The 20389-nt window shown below is 36.4% G+C and overlaps 1 pseudogene across 1 annotated transcript; it reads right to left on the reverse strand.

The window, feature by feature from the left end:
- Positions 1 to 1538: 1538 nt before the first annotated feature.
- On the reverse strand, positions 1539 to 2360 carry LOC308262926 (annotated as a pseudogene). The gene is made up of 2 exons: positions 2134 to 2360; positions 1539 to 1658 (listed from the first exon to the last, which is right to left on the reverse strand). The product of its transcript is annotated as an uncharacterized misc_RNA (transcript).
- Positions 2361 to 20389: the final 18029 nt, after the last annotated feature.

The following is a 20389-nucleotide window of genomic DNA, read 5'->3' on the forward strand; positions in this document are numbered from 1 at the left end:
GAGGCTGGCTTTAAATCTGTGATCCTCCTGTTTCAGCCTCCCAAGTACTGGGATGATTAAAAGTGTATGCTAACATTCCTGGCTCCATTTTGTAATTCTTAATGGAATCAACTTAGGCAGTGAATGTGAGTGCCTGCCAACCATTAGGCAAAATGTTGATGGAGGCAATTAAAACAGAGGGATCGGGTTGACATATTAAGCAAACTGCACAAAGAAAAAGTAGGACAGCCAACTGTTGAGTGATTTATGATGTGAAACAAGAAGAGGTAAATTATTTTTTTCAAAAACTAAATTAAACCTGAGTTTAATGAAGCCTCTAATTCTAACCACCATTTTTAATTTATACAGTGGTTTGGGGAACAACAACAACAAAACATAAAGCACACATCATAAAGATACAGTCAACCAAATGCAGAGTGTGGGAAATTATGTGGAGTTATATGTACCTTATTATCTTCAGAAGAAAAGCATCTGTTTTAGAGTGAGAAAAACCTTCATTCAAGCCCTAGACTCACTCTAATTGTCCATAAAACCTCACATAACCTTTCTGTGCTGTAGTGTCTCCCATAAATTTAGTGGAATGTAGGATAAATGTTATAGCTGAGATCTAAGAGAGAAAAAAATCCAATGCATGTATATATATATATATATATATATATATATATATATATATATATATTGGATTCTGACTTGAACAAATTAAATATAAGATATTTTTAAAGAAATAAGAAAAATATAAATATAGACTAGATATTAGATTATTAAAAAGTTACTATTAGCTTTATTAATGGTGACGATATGTTGTTGGTTTTTTTTTTTTTGCTGTTAGAACAACTCAGCAAAATAAAATTCTGGTTTATTGTTGGATAACGTGGTTTCACACATACATCAAACAGGCCAAAATAAATAAATAAATAAATAAATAAATAAATAAATAAATAGCAACTTCATAGACAAAACAAGGAAAAAAAAGAACCCTTTTATCTTTGGCCTTTTTAACCATCTCATACAAACCAACTACTTACAGTATAGCTAGTACATACACAAAAAAATGTTACTGGAATGCTTGGAATAAGATTTTTTGTTGTTTTTGCTTTTTTTTTTTTACAAGTTTTATTTTTCTCCTTTGAGATTATAATGAACATGGTCACACCACAAGTAAAGTCAGAAGTGGGACAGAGAACGCTCCAAAGGCTGGCTTGGTCATCCCAGATCATTAAAAATGGCTGACCCTAACAATATGTACAAAAATATAAAATGTAAATAAAAAAATACAAATTTTCCTTTTTTAAAAGTACTTTTATGAAAAAAAAAAGCAGGGCCTTGGAAGTTTTGGTTCTTTTTTTTCCTCCCCTGTTACAAATTCACGTTGTGGTTTTGGTTGGGTGGTGGAGAGCGGGGTCATCTGCGGTGGCTCTGCCCACGGTGTGTGGGCGGCCCGCTCTACTCGAAGGTGACCACGTTTAGATTCTGAGACAGGAAGTGGAGGGTGAAGAGGTCACGGCGGCCTTTTTTAGTTTAACTTCCCTTTTTTCTGTCTAGTCATCCTCATCAGTCTTCTGCTTCTTGGTAACGACATCGTCATCCTCATCATCTTCAGCTGCCCGCTTGCATGTAGCCACCTCAGCCTCCTCATCTTCATCTCCATCCGCTTTCTCACTGTTGAAAGGCTCCATTTAGAAAAAAAAATCATAAGCCCCTAGCAGCCAGCTAATAGTTAAAAAGAAAAGTATATTTTACTGCAGCTTACAGCTTAGGAATGTAAAATATGCGATAAGCCCACCCCATCTTATCTATACTGTCTGGGCCAGAGCGCCTTGACCCGGGAGTTTACTGACTGCACCTGGTATTTTATCTAACACTTGACTACAGAATGTACTTTTCAAATGATTCTGTAATTTTCTGTAAATACATGCAATTTAGCCCAAACCCCCCCTAACTAGTGGTCTTTTCCCTATAAATACCCTCAGTTTCAGTGGCTTGGGGCCGAACTCCTATACAAGTCGGCCCCAGTGCACTGGCTCCTTAATAAACCTTTTTTGCTCATTGCATCAAGGACGTAGTCTCTCGTGGTACTTGACGTCGCTTATCCCGAGGTTGATTGAGGGTCTCCCCTCGTGGCGGGGGTCTTACACTGTCACCCTCCTCCTCCTCCTCCTCCTCATCATCATCATCATCATCACCACCACCACCTTCTTCCTCTTCTTCATCTACCTCATTGTCAGCCTCTTCTTCCCCATTTTCCTCATTGGCGTTCCCATCAGCAGGGGCATCTCTTCGTTCACTGCCTCCTCCACAACTTCCTTCTTCTGAGTTCTTGGTGGAGATCTCGGAGCTGGTGTCCACGCGGCGTCTGACATGGCGGGCACGCGGTGACCTGAAGCAGCAGTTCCGAGACTCTGGAGGAAGCTGCCCGAGTCGGCGGGGGCGGCTCGACAAGCGGGGCACCGAACCGGGAACAACGCAAAGATGGCTCTTCAGAGCAGCCAGTGGGGTAATATATATTTTTTATTTTTATTTTTTGCGGGTCTGGGGATGGAATCCAGGGGCATTTGACCTCCGAGCTACACCCCCTGCCCTATTTTTTATTCTTTATTTTGAAACCGGGTCTCACTAAGTTGCGGAGGGCCTCACTAAGTAGTTGAAGCTGTCCGAGAACCATGATCCTCTGGGTCTCAGCCTCCCGAATACTGTGATTATAAGCGTGCGCCACCACGCCTGGTTTGGGTAAGATGTTGTTTTTCTAAAAGCTCTTTTCACTGAAGATGCATAGTGAAGTGTTTATAGGTGAAATAAAACATGTTTTAAATTTCTTAAAATATTTGTTATGGTTTAGATATAGAATGTCCCCAAAAGAGCTATGTATTGATAAGGGTTTTAATGAGGGTTGTAATATCATCAGTGGATAAATTCATTGGATTTATTGGGTGGTAACCTAGGCAGGTAGAGTGTGGCTAGAAAAGGTGGGTAACTGGGGCTGTGACCTTGAGGACTGTGTATGTGGCCTTAAATTTCCTTGCTTGCTCTTACTTTCAGCCTCCATCTCTCTCTCTCTCTCTCTCTCTCTCTCTCTCTCTCTCTCTCTCTCTCTCTCTCTCTCTCTCTCTCCATGATATCTCTCTCTCTTCCTCATTCTCAGCTTCACCAGTGTAACACAACCTAACATAGACTGAACTGAAAACTTCATAATTATGAGCAAATAAATCTTCCTTTCTCTAAGTTGAGGTAGTCAGGTGTTATGGATTACAGCAGTGAGAATGCTAACTAAAGCAATACTCATAAAAACAACAACTATAAAGTCATGAAGACTAGTGAAATAAAATGTTAAAACTGAAGCTAGGTAATATAGAAATTTGTCATATTTTATATGAGTAAAAATTTCATAATAAAGTATACTGATGATAACTATTATGTAGTAATAACAAGGAGTCCATACATTATTTAGCTTGAAGAAATATTCTTAATTTAGTAAAGTTATTTGTATAAATTATGTCAAAATCTAGCAATGAACAGTGAACACTGATAAAATGGTATCTTCTTAGTGTTGTATGGTATCTCAATCTTCTAATTTTTCCAAGTAAATTTTAATTCTCTATTTTTAGATTCATTTTTAGGTTTCTATAATTTATCCTATCTATCTATTTTACTGTTTTCAGAATAAAAACATTGATTTGGGAGTCAGAAACCCTTGGTTTAAGCTCATCCTAACTTCCCAAAGACCCTAAGGAAATATAACTAAGCTCTCTGAGCTTTAGTCTTCCCATCTTTAAAGTAGGCAGAGTATCATCTGTCTCCCTTCTACCCTAAAAAGCTTATATCTGGATAAGCAGCCTGCTTATTATATATCTTTTGCCACTCTATTTCTCTAAATAGCAGCAAAGTTAGAGAAATTGTTGAAACAATTCTATTCATCCTCTTCACCTCTGTTGTGCCTAAAACCTGTCAGGAGTGGTACGAAACTATAACCTATTGAACATTTTTAGTTAAATAAACTTCTCTGACCTATGAGACTTGGCAAAAATGCTTATGCATACTTTGAGAGCCTTTCCTCAAACTCATGTAAATACCTGTAAAGAACTAAGACTCTGGTGTTAGTTTCATCTCTACAAAGAGAAAACAGTCCATTACAGGACTGACACATCTTGACTTACTTTGTCTGCCTCTACTTCCTGGTTTATGTTTGCTACTCCTACCTTTCTTAGACCTTCTCTTTCCTCCCTTATGAGTCATCTTGCCTCACTTTCTGGAGATGTAAGATCTAAAACTCTCCATTAGAAAACAGGCTTCTTCCTAAGAACCTGGGACTTGGACTCCTCACAATTCCCCAGAGGACTGGGGACCACATCATGACCCAGTAGTTACTCCATAAATATTGGTGACCTAGTGAGTTCTGCTTCTTTTGTTCTGATTTCTCATTGGATAGATATAAAGGGAAGTGAGCACTAGAAGCATTGAACAAATGAATAAAAGAAGATATTTGGACAAAAGCTCTGAGACAGTGACATGAATTCTGAATGTCTATCATTTTCTTATTTGAATGCTTAGTTTTAGACTCTGAAGCTTAATTTTTCTCATATTTCTTTAATTATAGTTAAAAGTGCAGGAATAGTTTAGCTAATTGTATTTTCCTGATTTTAAAAAATTGGATGTAAATATACTATGCATCCTCAGCTCTGTTTAAAAAGTGACAAATCCCAAATAAAATGATAACCAGGGAAATACATGACCACTCCCCTAATTATACTTCTTGGGATGAAAATGTCTAAATATGAAGAGTCTAGCCAGGTGTAGTGAAACACACACGTAATCCCAGTACTTGAGAGCCTGAGACAGGCGGGTCACAGGTTTGAGATGAGTGCACAATAACTCAAAACCTGTTTCAAGTTTTAATAAAAAGAGTTAGGGGAAGGATGGTAGCTGAGAAGTAGAACACTCCTGCGTTCAATCCTCAGCATCACACACACACACACACACACACACACACACACACACACACACACACATTCTACACTACCACTGAAAAGTCTAAAATCAATTAGTCCCAGGAATTTGACATAAACATTTCTAAAACTAGTAATAGTTAATTACTACCAGATATATTAATACTTATGTTAAATACTCTTTTATCTTTATTTCAGATTCCACAGATATCTTAATAGTTCAGATAATAAAATGTAGAAATGATTTCTTGAATTCACAAAAGTCAGAAGCCAAGTTCATATGAGTTTCCTTATCTACAAAATGAGAAAACAGTGCTAAATACCCTTAAATGTTTCTTCTAATGGATACCTAATTTAAACACTAGAAGCAGAAAGTATGTGTGAAGCAAAATATAATAGAAATGCTCCAATAATTTTTGTAACTATTCAGTCATTAAAGGATAGAAGAATTTTCTTCTGGGATCTTTAATCAAATTATAATAGTACTGAATTATTCAATTATGTGCTTACTGCTAATTGACCTGCTGACAGGGGGTACCAGAAGGTCTTAGAACAGTCTTATTCTAGCTCAGCCACTGATGGCAGTTATGCCACAGAAAGGAAGATAGATACCTCTACTTTTTAGGTCCCATTCCCACATAGGAATATTAAATAAAATAACTGAAAATTTATATCACTGTCTTTTTCAACAGCAGTTAAATCCTTAATATAATGCATGTATCCAATATGAATTATAAGGAAAATACTTGATACACTTTATTCTTTTGTAACATTCCAAAATAAATTGGGACCATGTTACATTGCTGTTGAAGTATTTGAGAAAAAATGAAGAATGGCTTGACTTCCAAATAAGAATGAACTTTATTAATAAAAAGTGAAATTAGAACTAGGTGTGGTGATACATACCTGTAATCCCAGTGCATGGAAGCTGAGACAGGAGAATCACAGATCTGTGGCCAGCCTCAGCAACTTAGTGAGGCCCTCTGAAACTTAGAGACTGGTTCAAAATAAGAAATAAAATAGGGCCGGGGATATAACTTAGAGGTAGAATTTCCCTATGGCCAATCCTTAGTACCACATACAATAAAGGTGAAGTTAGCTACAAAAAAGAAGCCCCAATTACTTTGAAAAATAAAGAAGATTAAAACAATGATAAAAATTAAAGTTTCCCAAAGAAACATTTAAGAAAATGTTCTTTATAAAATTATAATTTGGGGTTACTTTAGATTAAGACAATGACTGAATTTTCCAGGTGTAAGAGAGAATTATTTACTTTGCATGTATGAAATAATGGTACCAGTCATGTCCAATACTTTACTATTCAAATTTGGTAGACTTTTATAATTCTTAAATAATCTTTATTTAATATAAAATATATTATATAAAGAAAATAATCTTTCTAGCTTTAAGTTCAAGCAACCATATTTGATTTAAAAATAACTGCCTTCATTTCCTTTCCTGCTATTTTAAAACATTTAAATTATTCTGCTTAAGAAAATTTATCCTACGCCCCAAAACTAGTATGTATTTTTAAGTAATAAAGCATTAGATTAGCTACAGTATGTCAACTGTTAAGGATACAAGGCTGAAGGAGAGATTAAAATATATTATTCTTACCATTCAAAAGTCCATTGTCCAGGGGGAATATAGATAAGTAAATGGATGTAATCAGTTCATTGGATGAGATGGATTCCTTATGGTATGAACACATACCAACCTTATCCCCCCCCCAATGGTCTTTTGTCTCTCCTCTGTCAAGTCTCCCTCTCCTTTAGAAATATCCCAGCTAGCTCCCATAGCCTCTCCAGTCATCTTTAGATATTAACAGCATCATCTTCAGCAGCACTTCTTCAACATCTCTTACAACTTCTCCATCTTTGCCTTTATTTCCTGAAATTGGACTTAAAAGAACTCAGAGAAGATCACAGAGAATAACTAGTTATCTTTATCCTTAATTGTGGTCCTGCACACAGAATGATTTCAACTGACAAATGTGACATATTTTGGATTTCTTTGCAGTGGAAAAATCTATCCAGATAGTGGGGTAGTTTGGTTTTCATATCACAACTTCTACTGCTCCATAAGAAAAGTTACATAAAAGATGAAGAAAATGATAATGCTAATTCTAACTCACAATTCTTAGGACTAAATAAGAATTTGAGACTAGATTTTATTTTCCTAATATGTACAATTTTCTACTTTTGATGAACTGTTTCTTCTCTTTGATATTCTAAAACATCAAAAACTTTCATGACAATATTCAAAACCATATTCCAAAAGCAACACCCCCTTTTACAGATAACAAAGCTAGGCAAAAAGGATTAGGTAACTTACCCAAGATCACGAAACAAATAAATGATAGAGCAGGGACGTGAATCTGGAAAAGCTATTGTTGGAGCGTGTGTTATTAAGTTATATGCAGTACTAGCTCTTGGGATTACTAACCAAGCTAATAAAGATGTAGAATACTTTAGGCTGGCATATTAATTAGTGCTTTGGTATCGGTAATTATAATGGCATTTCATCAAGAATGATAATAACCTAAAAGAATGACATGATGAAAGGTAAAAATTTTATGAAGCCATTTGTAACTAGAAAGGAGATTTGTAGAGTTTCTCACATCCTCAAATATCATCTCTAATATCCGTAAAATCAATATCATGGAGAGATTTCCATTGTCCAATACTATTTATCAAAAGTATATTGTCAACAATTGTAGCTATTTGGTTTTTCCAGTAATTCTATCCTCTACCCGACTTCCAATTAGTCATTTGGTTACATTCCATATGCAATTCATACTGAACACATTTTACTTAAAACATTCTATATCCAAAATAGTTTCAGATTTTCAATGACTCAGGATTTTCTGTGATAAAACTATATTCGAATAAAGTATTTCCCAACGTTTACTTCATTGAAATTAACTCCTTAAGTTGCTCCATGAAAAGAAGATTCCATAGTCAAATAAACTTAAAAAATATCTGTCTCCTTGATAGATGCCTGACTTTACATTAGCACATTAAAAACTGTGGGAAAAAATAACATAGGCAAAACTGTACAATTTTAGTTAGTTCCCTATTTCTCAAGTCTAACAGCACATATTTATTTTCATAACTTCTAGTAAATTTATGTGGAACTAAAATATTACACATGTGCATTACAAATGTGCCATTTAGTAAAAAATTACTAATGCACTGTTGAAAACTGGATCGCTTAGGTCATTGGTTGTCTCTGTAGCCATACTGGGAATTTTGGTAACAACTAGGCAGAAACCAAACTAGGAATAAGGAGGCCAAAATTCTGCCTTGATTCAATGTTCTATTGGTTCTTAAGTCATTTCCCACTCTGAGGACCAGTTTTCACATCTACAAATAAGAAAATTAATTATATCAATAGTTTCTAGAATAGCTCTTAAGCTAAGAAATGCATTTACTGTTCAGAGGATTTTACCTGAAAGCCCAGATAAAACTGGAACTATTCTGGTGACAGAGATTAGGAGATGGGCCTTTAGGTCCACCTGCTTAAACCTCTATCCCAGCCCCTGGAATAATTTGAAATTAAAAATCTATCATTTCTATCATTCCTGTAATCCTAATTAATTTTGTGCTCTAAATGCAACTCCCTGTCTATGTAACACAAAATATTTGAAGATATTTAAAAACTGTTTGACATTGAAATGAATAGATAATCATTGGTTGGATGATATTTTTATACCTTTGGAACTCAGAATGAGCACATTAGTCTTTCATATAATGCTTTGTTTTTGTTTTTGTTTTGCTGTACTGAGGATGGAACCCAGGAGCATTCTACCTCCAAGCTATACCATCAGCCCTATTTTTTATTCTTTATTTTGAAACAGGGTCTCAGTGAGTTGCAAAGGGCCTCACTAAGTCGCTGAGGCTATCCACGAACTTCAGTCCTCCTGTCTCAGCCTCCCTAGTGCTGGAATTATAAGCATGTGCCACCACGCTTTTTAACAGTATGAACTGAAAATCTATTAGGCCTGTTAGATGCACAACAGCACCATCCAAATATATCTAGATCATCCCTATCTTTTTTCAAAACTCCCACATCCCTAGGGTAAGAGATCAATCATTGCTAACAGTAAATTTAGAATTACCCCCCAAACAAATTCCCACAAAACCCAAATTAACATGTTATGGGACAATTCACTGTTTCTTTTAAGATTTCCATCTAAATGTAATCAAAACCATCTCATACAGAAGCTTATCCTTTCGGATTCCTAAAATGCATACCCAAAGCCAGTCTGTTAAGGTGGCCAAATGTCTGGACATTGGTTCAGGGAAGTGAGCTTCAGGGGAAAAAGAACAGTCTCCACTCAGTGATGCTGGCTCCACAATTGTAGAACTCAAGTTCACAAATTACCCTGGCCAGAAACCTGCATAGGACACGTACTGATGTCTCTTAAGATTCTTGGAGGAGAATCTATCAATTTGCACTGCTTGCTCCAGGTTTAAGATTTTAGAGAAATGCAGAACTGATAGTTCCCTGGAATGTCAAGCAAGAAATATTTCTTATCTCACTTTTACCTAAGAAAGTTGAGTAGTAGACACTGTGTGAATTTCTCTTGGACAGAAAATCCTCTGATTTACTTACTACCTAGAGGTAAATGTAAAGACCATGAAACCATGATTCATAGGCTTCAATCAGGATGATGCATTTTGGGATTTCAGAACATATTTGACTGACTTCAAATTGTGAGCCCAATTATGCGATTTTGCACAATGAACTTGCCAGAGATAAGCCTCTGACTTCTCTGAAAGCAACAACCTATGCATAATACTAGAATCATATCAGAGCCTTCCCTACACTTCTCGACTGTATCTTTGACTAGGGAAACAAAGAAAAATAAGAATTCATGGAGCTATTCATGGAAATCTTCCCTTCACTAGTGTCTTCAAAGTTGATATATGAGCAGAAAGTCAGATTTGCTTGTGCTCTAATGGTCTGACCACTCTCTGCATGGTTACTGTTCATAGGGCCCTATATTCATTACCATTAGGACTTATCTTTTGTCCCTGTGACACCGTAGCAATCTGAAGTCATCAGATATATCCAGTGATGCTTTGCTGATAACAGGTACCTGCATCCATGTCCAAGTCAGAACTCAAGGCACAAAAGGGAAGTATGCCCTGAAGCTTACTCTCCTACCTAGCAGGCCCCTATGAAGGGATGCTAGTGAACTCCCTAGCCAGGGCCCCAAAACCAAAAGAGCCCCTCCTTGGAACTGTACATCAAGAGGCTTTTGCTGTCATCAAACCGTTATAGTCAACTTCTCCCAAAAGGATTACTACAAACCTGACATTTCTTGGAAGATCTATATTTTAAGTTCTCCTTAAAGTTTTACCACCACATCTCAGGTTCCTACTCCACCCATCCTTTCCTATCTCCAAATTCCAAACAACCAATTCACCACCCATAGGAATAGCATTCATATCAGAGTTCTAACACTGAAATCACACCCCAAATTGAAGGGGTTCTATGGAAATGGACCAAAGGGTATCTTCCGTATTGCTATTTTCAGCCTAACCTTTTGGGACAGGCCCACAGCAGTGCTCTTGCTTCAACTTATTTATTACTCTCTGACTTAGGTCTCTGAATCTGCAAGTCTCTTGCTTGATACGGAAGCCTAGTCCTATTAGTTGCTTTACTCCTTCAATTGTGTAACACATCTAGGCTTTTCTCTGCAGATTACCTCTTTCTCCCACTCCTGTAATGTGTTTTACAACACACACACACAATTTTTCATGTTGATTACATTTCTAGCTACTGCTCCAAGAATAGACACTCCTCAGTCAGCCCGGGGTCTGCAGTACCCAGCCTGGTGATCTATCAAGGAGATTGATCCGATGGCCTACTGGAAACTCATGGCCATGAAATTCCATTGCCAGCTGAGTCTGCTTACCCACACCTCTTTTCATTTCCAACCTCAAGAGAATACCAAAGACCAAGCTGTTGCCTGAGCTTCCATTCAATTTTTGTGAGTAGTCAGCTTTTCTTTGAGAAAGAGTTGTGAAATACAAAATTCATGATGAAAAGACTTCCTGATTTCACTTATATAATTTATCCATAAAAACTCCTTCTAACGACATCCAAAACAGGAGTGAGATTGCCTTATACTCTTTTGCCTACTACATTTAAACTCAACCAAAATGAACTCAACTACTTGCCCCCAAACCTATGACCCTTTTTGTTCCCTGACTAAATGTTATCATTACCTTCTTTCAAGTGGCTCAGAATAGACCCAAGAGTTCTTCTAGTTTCCATCTCTGATTTTCCATATCTGATCACTATATTACACCAATTCTGCCTTCTACATCTTGCCCAAATCTATCTACTTTCCCCATCTTAGTCACCATCATCTCTTTCCTCGATGACTATTGGAATATCCTGACCAGACTGTTTCCCATTACCATCCTTGCTCCCACTGCACCTCACTACCATTGCGTAATTATGGTGATCTTTCTAAAACATAAATACATCTATGTCACTCTTCTGCTCAAAATACTTCCATAGCTCCCTCTTACTCCTTAGAGCAAACATCATACTTTTTTATTTAATTTGGTGGTACTGGAGATGGAACTCTTTTACCTCCAGTCTACACTTCCAGACCTATTTTATATTTTATTTGGAAACATGGTCTCTTAAACCAGCAACGCTGGCTTCGAACCTGCGCGATCCTCCTGTCTCCACCTCCCAAGCATGGGGATTACAAGTGTGCACCACCACGCACGGCAATATCATACTTTTTAATAGGACATACAAGTTGGACATGATTCAGGTTTTGTTTTTCTCTCCAAATTCTTTTTTCTCTACTCCTTTTGCAACCACCCTGAGTGTGCCATACTTTCTCATCTTTGGGACTGAACGTACAGTTCTCACTTTCTGGAATATTCTCTTCCTTGCTTTGCCATCCTTTCACCTGGAGAACATCATCATTATTCAAATATCAGTTTGAGTGTTCTTTCTTCCAGGAAGCTTCCCCTGAACCATATCCATGGTTGTCCTTCCCTATTGCACCAGGAACTTAAAACTGTTGTAGTGCTTATCCTACAATAATTGTTCATTAAACCAGAGATTGTCTATATTTTACTGTTCATCCTAATATGTTAAGGACAATTTCTTCCTCATTGTTTCATCTCTGCCATCTGTAGGGTGTCTTCTATGAATAAGTGCTGAACAAATACAAGTTGATGAATGGATGTTGAAATCACTTCCTAGAGATTTCCTGTAATAATCATTTTAACCTAACCTTACAGAAGCAGAAGTTGGACAAGGTCAATCATACTGGGTGGTTTTCTCTAAGCACAGTATCACATCATAGGTCGACTATTAAGTCCTAGAAAGTATCATCAGCATTTCCTCTTCATGTTTATAAGAAACCTTCTTTGAGCTGAGTATAAGTTCAAGATAGAAATGATGCCTAGTCTTGATGTTCTGAAGACTATTGGTTGCATAATCCTGGTGGTATGTTGAATAGACCACCCTTTTGATTTCTCCCAGTTATCCCTGAATCAGAAAAAAATACACCATATTTTCTTCCCTACTCTAAAATGTATCCAGCTTGGAGAAATTAAGGAGATCACTGAGTCACAAAGCAATCTGGTTCTACTGAGAAACATTTTCACTAAAATTTCATGCTTTGTATGATGGGCTACTTAATGTTACAACTCAGGTAATATATCTCATAAAATACCATAGAATATAATATTGCTACCAGCATTTGGCAGTATCCAGGTACATTTCATCACTAATTCATTCTATGGCTTTGAAAGATTGAAGATCAGTAACTAAATCATGTAAGTGCTTATCAAGTAATTATGTCATTAAAATGACACACATCAGTCAATGCATACCTTGCCTTTGTCTTTGAATTCTTTGTCTTCTCCATTTTATTAGTCAAAACACTATTTTCAGCACCATTCTCAGGAATTAAGAAATCTATATTTAAATAATGTTAATAGGCACTGGAATAAGCCTGTATGAAGGAATCAGAGTCTAAGGCTACACCCTCTTACACTTGGCAGAGAAAAACAGACAGTGGCAGCCTGAACTTAGAATTCTAAAGCTTTTGTTATCAAGCTAAACCCTTTATACTTTGGAAATAATTTTTTATATATTACTGGAGCTTATTACTCTTGTTGTTCATACTGATCATTAACATTTGTCAAAAACAAACACAGTCACAAAAGTACTAAGTACTTACATGGAGCCAAATAATGCAAATAAGATTTTTATTACTAATTGGAATTTTGGAAGGGAAGTTTTGTTCTTTTACACTTAATTCAGAAATATTTAAAGTTCAAATTTCAACTAAATTTGAGTTTGGGGATGGGGATTTGAAAGTATGTTTACAACAACCAAAATGACTAAGAAAATTATTTACAAAAAGTCATTTGCTGCTGAGTATAGTGGTGCACACTTCTATTTCCAGTATTTTGGAGGCTGAGAAAGAAGGATTGCAGTTTTGAAGCCAGCTCACAACTTAGTGAGATCCTCAGCAATTTATCAAGACCTTGTTTAACAATAACAGATAAAATAGACTGGATGTGTAGCTCAATGGTAAATTACCCCTGGGTTTAATTCCTAGTACCACCAAAAAAAATGTAATTTACTTAGGTTACCTGACTAAATTGAACAATCTAATCATGTAGTGACAACATGTAAATTACATTTAGAGAAATTCAGTGCATGTGGGACAGGAGGGGACACCTTAATAACACTGACTCTAACACTGACTCAGAAGTTTGTCCTTCCGGGAATAACCATAGTCAAATGTAAAAATCATTACTGATCACTCAAAACCAATTGAACTGTCAAGACACTTGTAAAGACAGCTATTAAAAATGCAAACAGCAAATTATTATTTATTTTCATAAGCAAAATTTTTAAAAAGATACACAAAATATATAGAAGATAGTCATCTGGTGTTCTAACAAAGTCACTGTGTGCCAAAATATATATATTGTTAGTTAAAAAAGAAAAAAAAATCCCATCTTGCTTGGAAAGGTATTTTAAAAGCGATCTACCAGCCCAGGGACAGAGTTATTGCCAGGAAAGATGAGGATCACAGATGAAAGAACATTCAATTTGTCCAAGAGTAAGTCATTAGAACTTCTTTGGTAAGTACAATTTCAGTGTAGAGGATAGTGCAAAAGTAGTCAGGAGAAGGTAAAAAAAAAAAAAAGTCAGAGGTGAGGAAGTGAATCAAACATCTGATGAGTTTGGAATGGATTGAAGGGAAGGAACTGAAGAATGAGGAAAAGTTAATGGTTTGGGGGAGGATTTAATAAGAATAAAAGAATTAAGGTTAAAAGATAAAGGAGAATTTCAGAGGCAGGTATGGGAAGTAAAGTGTCATAGGGAGAAGTTTATTCAGCCAAGAGTTTTAGAAGTGAGACCAATGGGGTTATAGCAGCACAAATAAGAGAAAGATAAAAATAAGGCAGAAAAAAGAAGGCATCAAGAAGGAATAAAGAAAAACAGAGGAAAAAGGAGTATTCTAGAGAACTTGAATAATATCTTAAGCATCTGAAAAAAGTAAGAATAAAAATTATAATGTCTCAAGAGAGTTTAAAGAATCTGTAAAGGTCTTGGGCTAACAACAAACAAAAACAGAAGAGGAGTGTAGAAGATTATAACAGAAGTTAGAAAGAAGAGTAAATATGAGCCACCTCGTGAGGAGCAAAGCAAGATGAAAAGAGAAAGATGTGATAATGACAGTCCAAAGACAGGAGTGGGGAAAGCAAACATACAGAGATAAAGACAGGTAAGTTCGAGCAAGGAGAACATAATTCATTATGTTGTGAAGGGGAGAGACATCAGAGAATGAAAGGACAGGGAGAAGCAGGCAATCACCCCTTCACACACCATGTTGAGTCTGATTTACCCTGAATAAAGTCATTTCAAAACAGAGGGAATTTAACCATAAGTTTGTAAGGCTTTTATTTTCTATAGGCTAAAACATAGGACATGACTGGGCAATATTCTGGTGTACTCCTCTCCATTATGGTATGTCATTTCATTTTGCATCTCTAGCAAACCACCACACACCTTCAGCATAAAGGAGTTGACAGAAACTTCCTTCCCCACTGCCTTCCTACCTTTCTTACTTTCTACCTGTTTTAATTTTCAAACTACTTTTTAAGTATTTTCAAAATTTTGTGCAAGTCAACACCTTGAGTATTAAGTCATGAAGGGATGTTTTAGACTCTTTCTTAATATCTAGGTAGCCCAATCTAGTTTTATTATAAACTTTTGATAGTCTCCACTTTTATCATTTTGAAAAGATATTGAAACTGTAATGGTTTAGATTTAGAATGTCCCCCCAGTCCTCACAGAAACAAGATAGCAATGCTGGAAGCAGTGCTTGGTTGCCAAGGAAGGGTTCCTGGGGTTGTGGCCTTGGTATTACATATCCTTCCTCCTCCTCCTGCCTGCTCTCTGCTTCCAGACTCCATAATCTGATAGTAAAATTTTGGAGTTTTGCCTCTTTTCTCTCAGCTTCCTGCTGCCATTCCCTGAACTCCCCACATGTAAACCAGCCTGACTTGGACTAAAACTTCAAATCTCCTAGAAAACGGTGAGCAAATAAATCTCCTTTTCTCTAAATTGTGTGATCAGTTGCTCTGGATTATAGCAGTAAGAATGTTGACCAAGACACTAACCTAAAAGCCATTTCACCACAGTACTGGAACTTTACAGATGGAGTGGTGGAAAGAATATGGACTTTGCACAGACTGCACTAAATTCAAATGCTATCCCTATGATGCTGGGCAAGTTTTTATCTTCTCCAAGTATATTAATCAGAATAATCACAGTTATAATCTTAAGACCGGACCTCATAAATTAAAGAAAGGAAGATTTATTTGCCCACAGTTTAGTCTATGTGAGGCCTGGGACTGTGGATCTCAGGGCATGGCAACAGAAATCATAGAAAAGGAATGGGTGCAAGGCTTTGCTCTTCACATCATGGAACCTGGAAGTAAGAAAGAGCAAGGGAGGAGGAACCATATATAATCTCCAAGGGAGCAACCCCAGGAACCCACCTTCCCTGGCCACAACTACCCGCATGGACCACCACCCTAGACCACTACAGCTGAGATTACAACCAAGCCCTGCTTCTAATGTTGTCACTCCATTTCTGTGAGGGCTGAGGAAAACCGCAAATCTAAACCACTACACTAAAACTCAGTTTTATTATCTATAAATTTGGGATCACATATTAGTCATTTGCAGAAACATATATGTATTATTTTTAGGCCATACTTTAATATTTGGAGTTTTAAATTCATATTTTTGATAGAAAAAAAGTATTATTGATAGTATAGAACAAGATAGTCACTTTTATGCTAAATTTAGTCTATTTCATGTCATTTCTTTCTCTGTTCTCATCACAGTTTAATAATCAACTACAAATATCATATCAATTATTTTTCCATATCTAATACTTGGAACATAGTAGGAATGATTAAATATTTAACTTATTAGACTGCCCATTTTGATGAGACCGTCTTCTCAAAATCTGGTTATTGAAATTAAATGCAAGTTTCTATAAAATGTTAAAATATATTTATATATATTTAATGCATGTTACATATATTAAATTAAATATATTAAATCCATGTTTATATAAAATGTTAAAATATATTTACATAATATGTTATACATAATAACATACAAATGTTATTTAAGCACATATACTTCCATATGTTAAAATGTTATTTAAACATTTTTATTTCAAGCTTTAAACGAATTTGTTTTTAGGAAAAAACAAAAACAAAACCTTCAGAGTCTTCACCTCTGAAATGGTAATAAAGCTCTTTTTAGCAGTTTGTTGTAAAGATTAAATGAGTTTACATGCTTAAGGGACAAGTAAAGATTTACAGAGAAGATAACTAATGGACATCTCTTCTCCTATTTTTCTGTATGTGGCTAAATATTATGCAGCTTTCTTCAGGTCCCCTGACCAACCCAACCCATACTGACAATGAGCCTGTTTTTCTAACCTTCATGGCCATCTACATTTTCATCCTGGACAATCAATCCAGCTGTGTGTTCAGTTGTGTCAGTGTAACCCTCTTAGGCCTTAGGCTGACAGATCCTTGCTCTCTCACCTCCAGTAAAATCTACCTCCATTACACTACCCAATTCTTGACAAAGCTCTGCCTCATATACCAATGTGTCTCTTGCCTGTTCTAAAGGTACACTCCAATTACTGGTATCTGTCCTTTTACTTCTAACCCTTGGCTTTCCAAGTATGTTCTCTACTTTCATCAGAAGTTTAAATCTTTCCAAATCTTATTTATCATTTTACTCCCGCAGCCTCCTCCTGTCTGCCTTGGCCATTTCTTGTGGGCTTCCCTTTGTTCCTAGTACTACGTTGCCACTTACTTCAAGCCTCATAATTTGAAACCTAGAGGCTACATTTTTTTCAGGGAACCATACACAATCCTTCTTTGATCACTAGTTCTGTTCAATGAAATTCTAAGCTACCTAGACTTCTTTTCTTCATCTCTTAATGATGCCCTAACTCTATCACAGCTGCTTCAAGTCTTCTCCACTCTCCTCAATACCCTCTCTCCACCTGGACTTCCTCACTCTCAGAAAATACCTCTTCTCTTGTTTTACAAAGAACATAGAAACAATCCAGTCCAGGTTCATTCAAATTACTTCCCTTGATTCCTTTATTCCCATGTGAAACCAAAATTATTCACAAAATTATAAGGCCCAGTTTAATTTTAATCTTTCATGGCTGTGTTCAAATCCCAACTCTTATGAGTACTCGGCAAAGCCTCAACATCTGGGTTCCATCATGTGTGAAGTGTGGCTGATAATTTCCAGGTTATTCCTTTTCACCTATAGTGACACACATATGCATGCCAGTTTTCCTCCCATCCTTGAAACCTTTTCACATTAAGGTCTTTCATCACCTTCCTTGCAATAATAAAGAAATCTCATTCAAGCCTTAAACCCTGCAACCTGGTGTCTATTGTTTTGATCAATCTATTAAAATAGTTGTCTCCAATTGGCAACAAATGGTAATTAGTTGCCAAAATGCCAATGGCATGTTTTTGTTTTGATTATATAACAACTCATTCTGGTGATTCTTTTCCTTTTCAACCACTTCTTTCAGTAAGCTTTGTGACCTGTAATCTTTCTGGCAATCCTCTTTTCCTGTCCTTTATGTTTTTCTTCCCTATATGGTTTTACCCTTTATGACCTTGGCTTGAACTGCCTATCTGCTATAAATCCAAATACATTGCTTCTAGACTTAACATTTCTTTATTTTTAATCCATTTTCAAATTGTGGGCTAAACATCTATCCCTATTCCAAATTCAATCAGGAGAAAAATAAAATCTCCCTTAAATTTAGATCTTTCTAACTGGGTGTGGTGGCGCATGCTTGTAATTCCAGCATTTGGGAGGCTGAGACCTGAGGATTGTGGTTTGCAGACAGCCTCAGCTACTTAGTGAGGCCCTCTGCAACTCAATGAGACTCTGTTTCAAAATAAAGAATAAAAAATTGGGCAGGAGGTGTAGCTCAGAGGTCAAATGCCTCTGGGTTCCATCTCCAGACCCACAAAAAAAATTTTGATCTTTCTCCTCCTGACTCCCCTTGACAAATGACGCCACCATTCACTGATAATTAAAATCATATAATTATCTCTTGTCTCTTATTCTCCATTACCTTGACCCAAGCAACTGCTATATGTTTACCTCTAAAAATGTTTCTTCTAGCAACCTGTTCTCAAATCTTTGCTTCCTAATCTTTGCTTTCCTAATCTTTTAAACTTTTCTTAAGTTCACAGCAGTTATAATTCTGCCCAAATGTTGTAATGATATTGATCCTATTAATATTACTAATATAATCCATATTGAAAAACTCCAAAGACTAATTTCAGATCCCCTTTTACTTTATTCTTTCAATAATGTGTAAAACTTTCTCTTTTTCACTCTCTTTCTTCGGAGTACCCTTAGTTTTTCTATTTCCTCCACATACATATCTTTTCTATCTGGTCTTTTCTCATGTCTATTTTCCTCTGTTGTAGATCTCATCACAGGCTTGGCTGGAAGCTCCTTGATATACTTTCTGTCTAAAATATATTAAGTAAGCCAGGCGTGGTGGCACACGCTTGTAATCCCCGCGCTTGGGAGGCTGAGACAGGAGGATCGCATGGGTTCGAAGTCAGCCTCAGCTACTTAGTGAGGCTTTCAGCAACTTAGTGAAACCCTGTTTCCAAATAAAATATTAAAAAGGTCTGGGAGTATAGCCCAGAGGTAGAAAGCCTCTGGGTTCCATCCCCAGTACCACCAATAAATAAAATAAAAAATAAAATATATTAAGTACTAAGTAAATTTCTGTTGAATTAATAAATTGATTCTCTTTCATCTGATTTTTACTATCACTCCCATGGTGGAGCCTCTAGTTCCCTCTTGCCTGGTCCATTTCATGAATTTTCTAATCAGATTCCTCACATCCTATCTTCTCTGAATATTTCCAATTGCTTATATAATTAAACCCCCTTGTGAACCTGGAATTCAAAGCCCCTACAGTAAAAAGTCATGCACAGTTTTTAACACATATTATAACCCATCACATTACCTCATGACCTTCCACATCCTATGTGCTTTGATCTTCCACTTCCTTTTGAATAATGAAAATGAGATATATACACCATGGAATTTTACTCAGTATAAAGAACAAAATTATGTTATTTGTGGGAAAATGGATAAAACCTTCAACATTTTAACATAAAACAGCTCATACTTCTGTGAGTGGCATCATTTCCAGCCAAAGAACTACATCTTATAACAAACTTTCAATAAACATTTAGTTTCTTACAAAGACTGTGAATATAATTAACTTTGTTCTCCTTTGCCTCTCCTATGTCCCCTCTTGGGGCTGAACCAACTCATGAAAAAAACCCACAAAAATGTAGTTCAGTTCTCAAGTCTTTTCCACTCTTCTCAATTACCTCTCTATCTGGACCTCCACACTCTCAGAAGATTCTGCAAGAGTCTTCTCTATCTTACTTCTCACTCTCAACCCACCACAAATGGGATTCTATGTTGCTCCACTACCCAAACTATCTCATGACAGCCAATCACAATCTCCATATTGTTAAATATAACAATGGACTTTTCTGAGTCCTAACTTAACATTTCTGTTGAAATACAGCCCCAAATCCCTGTCTAAAGGCTGAATTCATCTGAGCACTATATTTCCTATATATTTTCACCAGGATGTCAAGCACAGTAGGGTGTGCCATAAAAATTTGTTGAATAAAGAACACTCCCCAAGCCTGCTCCTATTTCTAGTCTAAATCAGTGTGTTTTTTTTTAACCTATTTGCAACTATATCCTCTTTTCAATAAACATGTAAAATCTAATGCTCTTTAGTATCAAATATATTCTGACACAGTTGC

This window comes from Muscardinus avellanarius (genome assembly GCF_963383645.1).
Source record: "Muscardinus avellanarius genome assembly, chromosome: 5".
Taxonomy (NCBI): domain Eukaryota; kingdom Metazoa; phylum Chordata; class Mammalia; order Rodentia; family Gliridae; genus Muscardinus; species Muscardinus avellanarius.